General features: G+C 44.6%; 1 protein-coding gene across 1 annotated transcript in view; it reads left to right on the top strand.

The window, feature by feature from the left end:
• The first annotated feature begins 43 nt into the window (after positions 1 to 43).
• CDH11 (cadherin 11, type 2, OB-cadherin (osteoblast)) overlaps positions 44 to 10,953 on the top strand; it is a 91,311-nt gene continuing 80,401 nt past the window's right edge. Inside the window, exon 1 of the mRNA XM_010851099.1 lies at positions 44 to 168. The gene's annotated coding sequence lies outside the window, so the exon portion shown is untranslated. The remainder of the gene's footprint in view (positions 169 to 10,953) is intronic.

Raw genomic sequence — 10,953 nt, forward strand, 5'->3', positions numbered from 1 at the left:
GTCACCTCCAGGTTACTAATGATCCTTTCACTTTTTGCAGAAATCGCTGTGTATTCGGCTCAGAGGTCTCCTGACGATCCTTCCAGTTGCCATTTGTTGAATGACCAATCAGATGGGTGGAGTTTTGTGTTACAGAAACTGGCAGCAAGTATCCAATGGGTGAAGAAGGTAAGATGGACCAGCGTTACTGAGTGTATCATTACTTTATTTGCTGGGACAGAAATGATGGTTTCCAGGACCATCCCGCAAATGTGCCTGCCCTCACAGATCCCAAGTAGAATTTGACAGGGAAGTTATCCTGGGCCTTGAGGAATGTGATTATTCCTGTTATTATTGGGTTATCTTTAGGGGGCACCTATTATGTGCCTGTACGAAGATGATAATAGTTTTTTGTTTTGGGTGTTTTTCTTTTTGGACCATAGAAGGTTGATAGGAGATAGAAGGAACTAAAGGGGTTATATAATTCCATAGCAAAAACTTGGCTGGAGAGACTAACACGACTACCATGTTGTTCTTTATCCCCTTTTCTTCTTTTGAAAAGAATTCTTTAAATGTGTACAAGGTGGCTTATATCCCTCAAGGAAAAGAGATTGCTAGGAGGCTGAATCTTTTAGCTCTCAAAAGACAGAGCACTAGATCCTAAGCTGGGAGACTGACTTGAGCTCCAAACCTGGCTCTATCATTCACTGTCTGTGTGCCCCTGGGTTAACAAACTCTTCTCTGGGCCATAAAGGTGGTTGGGTCCAGAGTAACTAATGGTCCATAAGTTTTAGGATTCTATGAATACATTTACCTCCTTTATCGGGTCACTAGGAACTGAAGCTATTTTTATAGGATGTTGAAATATTCCGATGAAACTTTAAGAATTAATTCTAGCAGCATGACTTGCCACACGGTCCCATCATAGAACTCACCCTTGCGTGTGTCAGTGGCTCATCTCGCTGTGAGTGTCCACCAAGTGACCTAGATGCAGAGGCCAAATGCAAGTCATGACCTCTCCCCCTAAGCCTTTGCCTTGTCCTGTGTGCCACATTTCAGTGCCAGCATCAAAACTCACTGAATCTGAAACATGATGCATCCTATATACCTCCTAGCCTCTTATTTCTAGGAGTAATTGATTCCGATTGGTTTGCTCTCTGATTATCTCTGAAACACTTTATTCTGTCTACCCACATTGCCACCATCAAATGCAAGCCAGAATCCCTTTCTCCAAGATTTTGCTGCAGTTGCCACCTCACAGATCTTTATGCTTCCAGGGTTACTTTTCCCTCTGTCAACTCCAGCACGATCCGTCTTTCATACATATCCTGATAGTATGTTACTTTGCTACTAATCCTTTCCCTTTGAGGCATCTGAATTCCTTTTCAAGCTTTCAGGACCCTCTAGTAATGGGCCCACTGTTGTGCTGTTTAGACCCCCACTCAGCTGTTGTCTCTGCACACCTAGCCTTCACTGTACTCATCCACTCTAGGTCTACTGTAAGGCACAACCTTTATTTCACTGAGCCCAGTGAGCTCCCTTTCCTCACAAGCTAGCTTTTACTCATTTTATACCTTCACTTGGACCTCACTACCTGTAAGGATTTCTTTCTAATTGCTGAAGACTGAGCTATGGGTGTCTCCTGGGCTTTAGTCATCAAGATTATACCATTTACTGTGATTCCCACTGTTTAGGTGTCTGTCTTCCTAGCTAGACCTGGAGGTTCTTGAGGATTGGCTTTATTTTGGGACCACCAGGTTCCTGGTTGTAAGCACTATTCTGGCCCCAAGTAGGTTCTCAATAAATATTTACTAAACATATGAATAGAGACTTTAAGATAAGAAAGGGAGCCTGATGTTACCACACAGAGAAAAGTCACAGCACTGGCAGCTAACAGGTATTGAGTGCTTATGCTATGTCAGGAACATAAGGTCTTTAAAGGTATCACTTCCCTTAATCTTTGCAAAAACCTACTGTGATAGGCACTATTAATATCCAAAGATTCTATAAATGAGAAAACTGAATTTTAGAAAAGATAAGTTGCCTGTAGCCGTATTGCCGTACTTTTTTTATCTTTGGAAGTTTGACTTTAGCCAGAGCTTTTATCTTTGAGCACTCCTCTCTTTTGTTTTCCCCATGAGTGAATCTGGTCCATTATGGACAAAAGACATGTCCTTTATGGCAGGCTGAAGACTTTTTAGGCAGTCCACACCAACTATTTTTACTTAGATGGTCAGCCCCTGTGACTGGGACATGTAAATATTTGGTGATTTTCCAGATGTTTTTCACTCATGTTTTAATGTGGGTTTGTTTGGGGACAAAATTTCAATTTGGAGAGCCCTACCCCATCTCCTTCTCTCATGTTCTGGTCGACATTTGTCATGGGTATAAACCACTAAATGAAAACACTCTTAGTGGAAGCAGGGCCATACTTCCCTGCAAATGTATCAATATGATTTGGAAATTATATAGTTGGCTCCTCTCACATTAGCATATTGTGCTCTGAAGCCTGGCTCAGCAGAGGAAACGCATCCCTCCTGTGGAAAATGCCTGTGAATGACGATCATCTCATTTCTGTGAAGCCAAATAGGTCTCTTCATTTCAGCAGCCCTTCGAATTTTTCAATAGGACCTGCGACTGACATTTTCTATTTTTCTCGATAATATTGACAATTAGAATGAGGTAGCAGTGAAACAGAGTCAGAAGTTAAATAGAAAGTACTTCAATTTAATTTCTCGTCTAGGAAATTATTTAGGCTTTTTTCTTCCACTTTGAAATTAAGAACAGCCTGTTTCGAAGAGTTCTGCATCGCTTTTATTCCAAGGAGAGGAAGGTAAACTATTCTGATGTTTGCAGCACCCTTAAAAAAACACAGCATAGTACAGATGGAACAGTCCTTAACAGTCCTTTGATCTTTCAGAACAATCTTCTTGTTTTAGACAGAGGATTTTTTTTTTTTTTTTGCCTAGAGAGAGGAAAGGGTTTATTCATGATCACGCTATAAGGTTTTGGAAGAACAAAATGAAACTATCCTACAACTTTGGCTCAAGACCCAGATTCTTGATCCTCAATCCGTTCATGATGCCAGCATTTCTTAAACAGGTGCCTATGATGTACTGGGATGCAGGCAGGGATAAAGTAGCTTTCACTTTCTTCAAGGAGCTTACAGTCAAGGAGCTCCGTATAAAGTACCCAGAATCCTAATAGGAAGAGAAAAGAGGGATATGGGGGTTGCGTAGAGAGAGAGAAACACGTTTCACAAATGGTGGTGAAGTGGTTTGGACTTACAGGAGCAGCTCTCCAGCTGACTTCTAGGGAAATCCACTTGAACTTCTGTTCTTGGGACATCTGACTGACTCGGGCATCTTCCCGGAGCAGGGGAGGGGTGACCTAAGCCGCTACAGGACAGAGCTTCCCGGCCGCGCTACCTCACTGAGCTTTTAGTAGGGCAGTGGGGCACAGATTGAAAGTCTTAAAGTGAAAAATATTTGCTCTTAGACTCATGAAAAGTGTACACACACTGAGACCCTCCCGACTGATTACTCAGCAGGGGCTGCTCCTCACAGGTCACTGATTCTCTTTCATTTGCATAAAAATCAATCCTGAAAAGCTTCTTGGGGCCTGGGCAACTCACCTGTGCTGGAGCATCCTCCAGGCTCTGCCCTGTCCCTGACAGTTGGAAATGTTGGCAGCCTGCCTCCTAACCCCCTCTGCCTGCTGGGTTGTCTGTGAAGGCATTTCCTATTTTGGGATGTAGGCCACTGTGGAGAAAGAGGCCAAGTTTCTGTCTGTAGCCGGTGCCATGAGAATCATAAACAGACAGTCAGTTCACTTGCTGACTCCTTTGCAGATCTTCAGTGTGTACTGTGTGACTGTCACTAACGTGATCGACCAAGAGCTAGGAAGCTCGCGTGTGCCAGGCAGTGGAAATGTCCTACCTTTGCCAGAATCAGTACTGAAAGGACAAACTTCAACCGAAGTTGTGGTTCTCTGATCTTGCTTTATTTTAGGACGGATGAACACAATGCAGAGACCCTCCTGATTTAATGAGATGCCCGTATGCAAACACTGGGCTACATGATTTACGTTCATTGTCTTGTGTGACATCACCAGTGCTTTGGTATGTGCCGTCATCCTGCTTCTTTTATGATGAGGATGCTGAGGTTTGGAGAGGTTAATGAGCTTGTCGAGGGCCATACAGTGAACTCTGTAGAGTCGGGGCCTCCACGCCGTAGTGCCCCCAGTGTGTCTCTTCTGATTCTTTGGTATCATGCTTTCTGATCTTAACCAAGTTGGAGGGTGGGGTTATATTACAGTTCTTTTGGTGGTCATGTCCTAAATCTCCATGTGGGCCAAGTGCTTCTGGCTAATACAGCAGTGTGCTGCTGAATGTGTGTACTGCATGAGAGATAACCCATGGGGAGAGGAAAAAAGAATCCCAAGTGTGTTCATTCATAAATCATCTCTTGGAAAGCATTCCTGTTTTAGGCTGTGGACTAGGTGCAGCTACAACGAATGAACCCGATGCACATGTATCTACACAACAGTTGTATCAAAGCCATGTCTTTAAAGAGCACCCCTTCTTCTGATGGAGACAGGCCAGCAGACAATAACCATGGTGTAGAGTTTTTTGGAGGTAGCTCCATGGGTTTGTAGGAGCACAGAGGGATGGAATCTGATAGAGGAAATCAGCAAAGGCTTCAGGGAAGAGGTGACTTGTGGGTTGAGATATGAAGCATAAGTCAGAATTTACCAGGAGACAATCATGAAGGATTTTTTAAGCAAAGAGAACAGTGCAGAGGTTCTTGAGCCAAAATTTTCCTGACTAGGTGGTTTGTTTATATATATAGCGAAAGTGGAAGTCGCTCAGTCATGTCCAACTCTTTGCAACCCCATGAGCTATACAGTCCATGGAATTCCAGGCCAAAATACTGGAGAGGGTAGCTTATCCCTTCTCCAGCAGGTGTCCTGACCCAGGAATCAAACCTAGGGGTTTCCTGCATTGCAGGTGGACTCTTTACCAACTGAGCAACTGAGCTACCAGGGAAGCCCAAGTATATATATATATACATGCCAATATATATACACTCAAAGATACATATAAAGATATATATATATATATATATAAATAGACAAGACAGTTACAAAGTCTACAGAAAATTAAGTACCCTTCAATCCTATTTCTAGTCCCTCCCTCCTTTTGTGGAGGCAACTTCTAGGTTCAGTTTTCTATGTGACCATTCAGAGTTTCCAAGCAGTCATGAAGCTACAGCCACGCACACCCATGTGCTTGTTTCCTGCGCATTTGGATACACTGGCGGCATCCAGCTGTAAGCACTAGTATGTACACTGTTCCGCACTTTATATTTTAATAAAAAAGAGAACTTTAAATAGTCCCCCTTGTTTTTGTTGCTTGTTCTCTGATTTTAAACTTTCTTGAAGTTTTAAAACATTTCAAACCTACAGAAAAGCTGCAAAAATATTGATAGTACAATTAATTCCTATAAACCTTTCATCTAGAGTCATTGATTTTTTAAAGAAATCATATTACTCACGTTCCACGCAACAACTGTATGAATTTAATGCCTGACCGAGATACAGCTTGACATCAGTTACCCAGATACTTCAGTGAGCTTCCTATTTCCCCCCAGCACTTATTCAGTAAGATGACCAAGATGTACTTGAAACCAAGAACACATTCCTGTCTGTGTCATTTTCCCTGATATTCCAGAAACAGCAAATGCACCCTCAGGATGGGGACAGCAGGAAGGGCCCTTCTTTCAGCCATGGACTGCCCCTCTGATGCTCATCTTTGGGAAAGGATCAGTTCCCATCTCACTGAGCACTGGAGTCTCGGCCAGGTGATCGCACTCTCTGCACACTTGCCTTCAGGACCCAGGGGTCCAGGGTGGGAGCAGACAGTCCTGTTGAAATCTAATCACTTCATTTCCGACAACCACTCATTTAGATAGTGTGACTTTTCTTTTTTGCTTGTTGGAGTCAACACGGCATCTCAAAGGCTGGTGTAGGATTCCCTCCTTTTAAAGATCAAAGCGCTTGAGCTGCTCAGGTTTATCTGTGCATTTCCTCTGTGCATTTCATGGCAAGAAATAGTTTGTATTCCATGTGAGAGGGACTTTGAATACTGTGACAGACGGTAAGTAATCCAAGAAGACGGAATAATATATGGTTTTGCAGTCAAGTGCTCTGGGCCCAGGGGGATTGTTTTCAGGGGTTCATTCATTCACTCGTCAAATAGTTCTTGAAAGACACCGTGACATTCTTTCATGCTTTGTGCCAAGACCTAGGCATGCTCTGTGCAGGCTGGATGCTCATTGTCTATAGGGTGATAGATGAATGTGGCCTGAAGAAAACAGGTGGACCTGAGAGGGGTGGGGTGAAATCTCCAGGGAATGACTTCCTGGCCATTCAGTAACTGATTCATTCATACATCAGACGCATTTACTGACTGCTTGTTGTCGCTCAGTTGCTCAGTCATATCCGACTCTTTTGTGACCCCATGGACTATAGCCCGCCAGGCTCCTCTGTCCATGGGATTTTCCAGGCAAGAATACTGGAGTGGGTAGCCATTTCCTCCTTCAGGAGATCTTCCTGACCCAGGGATTGAACCTGCGTCTCCTGCATTGGCGGGTGGATTCTTTACCACTGAGCCATCTGGGAAGCCCTGTGCTAAATCCATATGTGCATCTGTGACTCACTGCACTTCCTGTTCTCATGGAATCATGTGCCAGTGATGGGGCTCCCCGACCCTCTTCTAAGTCTACCTGTTTCCTTCAGTTGGGTCCATTAGGAAGGTTCAGCTGCTCCCAGAATATTTCAGGACAAAAATCAGGCCACTGCCTGACAGCCCTCCCAGCTCCACATGCTTTCTAAGCCAGAGACTCATCGTTTCCTCTGGAGGCTACTAACCCAAATTACCCTGCGCCCTGTGGGGGGACTCAGAGCTCAAGGCAGTTTGAGAGAGCGGAGAAGGAAGGGTAACAGGACAAAATCTGCCACCAACTAATTGTGTCTGCTGAGGATCTAGAAGGCTGCAACTGGACACCTGGCAGGCACCTCTGTGTGCAAGCTTCAGAAAAACCGTGGAGGGGCCAGTGAGTTCATCTTCTCAGGAGGCTCTGAATTTTAGTCTCTAAGCACCATTGGAAATGATGTTAGGTTGTCACAGCAACCATTTTTGTTGAAAGAAAACGGATGTTTAAAAGTTTGGCCACACATTTGCAAGGACTGGTGAGAAGGAACCTCTCTAAAGGAATGTCTAGCAAGTTTCCTTAAGGATCACATTTCTGTCCATAACTGATGCTATTTTGGACCTCTCGACACTCCCAATCTCTCTTCAGAATTTCCGCTTGAGAAATGGACTCAGGAGAATTGTTATTCATTGCCCCTAAACCATTTACATCATGCTTTGGGCAAAGAAAAGGCCTTGGATGCTTGCATGGCCACACTCCTGTCCAGGGCTTGTGCTGGACCCCACAGTGGCAGGGAGCAGCCTGTGCTCACATGGGAAGGGCCAGGGTAACTGTGACTGGGTTCATGGGAGCACATCCGGCTCCCTGATCTCTTCCCCACTCCTTTTCTGCCGAGCTTCAGAAGGATGGGTTTTTCTAAAGCCTAAATTGTATTGAGTTCCTTTCAGTGAAAAGCCCCAAGCTTCAGAAGTCTGTGGCCCTTAGCAGGATAAACTGCAGGGTCCTCTGCCTGGCTCCTAAGGCAGGATCCAGCCCCCACCCCCTCCCATCTCCTGAAACCTCATTCCCTCCTCCCAGTTAACTCTCCATCCATACCATGTTACTGTGAGTCCCGCATATCATGATGCTTAACCCTCCGTGCTCTTGGGCTGGTTCTCCTTCTCAGGCTCCATTTGTCTGAAGAGGTTGAGAAGGACCCTATCTTCCAGCTGGGGTTCTGGACTGGAGTCCTTGGTTCCTTAGGGATCTTGATATGTCTTCATGGGCCTGGGGCATCTTTGCCTTTATGAACTCTTTTTTTTTCTATTAAAAGAAAAAATTAAATACTGTATTTATGACTGCTTCGGTATGAAGATGAATATAATCTTCACCCTCAAAGATCAGTTTTTCTTCCGACTTGAAAAGAAACTGAAACGTTCCTTGAGCCCCCAGAAATATTGTGGACTCCAGGCACTCTGTCTAATGGAGGAGCCTTGGGGGCTTGGCCCTTTTTCTTCCTTCAGTTTCAGTCTCTTCACACCCCTGATTCTTCATTGTTTAGGGTCTTTCCTGACATCACCACCTGTAAAGCCACACCCACTGCTTTGTTATTCGTTACTTCATCCTGCTGTCTTATGCCTCACAGGAGTCATCATAATGTGTGAATATCATGTCTAGTTCCCTTCATGGTTTACTTGTTTATTTTCTGTGTTCCCCCGTGAGAGTCTAAGCCCCCTGAGGTTCAGAGATGTGGCCTGCCTTGCCCACCCCTATATCCTCAACATCAGGAGCAGTGTGGTCCAGGCTAATTGTAGCTCAGTAAATAGTTCCCGACTGAATGACTTCAGCCAATACCTAATTCTTGAACGTCTCTTTTATGGGTCGGCAGGAAGATGATGGTGGGTTGCCGGCCTTAGAAAATCGCGTGGGGCCGAGGGCTGGAGTGTGGGCCTCTCCATATTGCTGGCTTGTTCAGAATCTTCAAGCCTCTCTCCTCTATTCCTCATATTCTCTCTCTCCCCCTCTGGGCTCCTCCTGGGCCATCATTCAGATTTGAGTGACACCGGTTCCCAGAGCACTCCACTCTGAGGATGCCAACAGCTGCATAATGGCTTTCCCGCATGTGCATCTGTGCATTAACACAGGCCTTTCGGGCCTGCGCTGGCTTGCCTGACCCTTCTCCCGCCAGGAAAGAATGTGCATCTGTAATACTCTGGAAAATTGGGGCTGACATGTAGCTTGGTACCCAAAGTGGTTTCACTCAAGCAAACATAGAATAATAGCCAAGCACTTAAATGCTTGAGCGGATATCAATTGGAAGAACGTTCCAATAATCCGTGTTTATGAAGCCTGTAGTATGAATTTTTGAAATAGCACTTAAACCCCACTTTATTCTTGACAAATGATGTTTGTAGCTGTTGAGATATTTTTATTTCAATTATGTGCCGGTGTTGTGGGGAGGTTTCTGACAATAGCAAAGACATAAGCCATTTTTATTGTGCCTCTATCACTATTCCCATTGCTAAACTCGACTGGACAGTTCATTAAGATGAAAAATTAACAGCACATGCTTTGGGGAGAATAATCATGGAACATGACAGCTTGTGGAGGCATTGGCATTCAGAGAAGCAGACAGATGACAAACGTGCTGGTCTTCTGAAGAAGCGGCGATTGGTCAGTCGGTCGGGAGCCAGGCATTTACCGAGCGCCTACGTGTGTGTTCATCCCTGAGCGGAGGTGCTGGGGGAAAGAGAGTGCAGGCAACACGGCCTTTGCACTCCAAGAACATACCATCAATTTGGGCAGGCTGGGCAGATTTCCGCTGTCAACCTGGAAGCGCCAGAGGGGTGTACATCAAATGCCTAACGCTTTGGTGCTGACTGTAAGTTGAGGAGTAATTCATTCTGGACGTTGGTGAAGAGTTTTTACACCTTGAGGAAGAACAGGATGTTAAATAGGAAACTTTATTCTAAATATAATAGCTGCTAGTGGCTATAATTTTGTTTTTGGGAATTGATGAAATGTTCTAGAAATAGATATATGTGGATTGATGTACAACTTGGAAGATTTACTAAAAACACTGAACTATATATTCTTTACACGGGTAGACCTTATGTGAATTATATCTCAGGAAATCTCTTATTTTTTAAGTGTTAAATTTCAGTAAATCTTGTATACGTTCAGAGAGAGTTGGGCATAGTTCCGAAAGAAAGAAGGGGTGAGACAGACTAGCTTGGATAGGAAGGAAGTACATACCCATTTTTCAGATGAGCAAATGAAGTCAGATCAGTTTGTCCTTTGCCCATGAAGCCACAGTAAATATTCAGGCCACGACTTCACTTCTAGCCCTTCTTGGCTCCAGTGTTTAGATGCTTTCCCCACCACACTGCCGGTGCCCAGAAAAAAACCAGCCCCTGGAATGTAACAATAACACAAATGACAAATAACACAAATAACACGGTAACAGTGACTTCCCTCTGCAGAGCACCCTCGCCTCTCTTTTCTCTCGTCTGTTCTTACGGCATCCCTATGAGAGTGATGGGTACAGGTGTGCCTGCATCTGTGGGGGTGGGGTGTGTCTGAGAAGGAGGAGATCACGTCTGCTTTCCAGTCCGCATAAAGAACACTGGCTTCTCTTCTCTAGGCATTCAGGGTGCTTCCACCTCCACTTAGGGCTCTGTCTCTCCCTGGACCTGGATATGCATCCTGTTTCTCCAGTGCAAGCAGAGTTTCTAAGTGAAACCATAGAGATGTGGGATCCACAGATATTTAGAAACAAGGCCTGGAATTGGGTGTCGTGTGAGTGTAACGTAGAAGTCAGTGCTGTTCTTTGGAAAGAGCGGATACACGTTTCCATTGTAAAGCACATGTCTAGATTAAAGTCACTTACATCATTATCTCCCCTGCAGTTCATAAGAGAGCTTTTGATGTCATTCTCAGCTTACTAGTGTAAATAATGGCTCTCATTCTCATCCTGTTGGACAGGATGGAAACCTGACTCGGGATTTGTAAATACTGCTGCACTGCATTTACTTTCACGGGGACATTTTCTCCCCCAGCAGACACTGGAATAAACAGCATCCTGGGAAACAGCTGGTGGGGGAATCACGAGGCATTAACCTAAGGAGTGAGATCAAAACAAAAGCTCTGTTTGCGATCTCCCGCCAGAGCTCACATCCCGGCAGTCCCCACTGTTCAGCTGCGTTCAGGATGCGTAAATAAAATAAGATCTTTGCAGAGTAAAAAGGAGCTGAGCTTTAGGAAACGAGTGCCTTTGTCAAGG

The sequence above is a fragment of the Bison bison genome, unplaced genomic scaffold, assembly GCF_000754665.1.
Source record: "Bison bison bison isolate TAMUID 2011002044 unplaced genomic scaffold, Bison_UMD1.0 scf7180017864297, whole genome shotgun sequence".
NCBI classification, from domain to species: domain Eukaryota; kingdom Metazoa; phylum Chordata; class Mammalia; order Artiodactyla; family Bovidae; genus Bison; species Bison bison.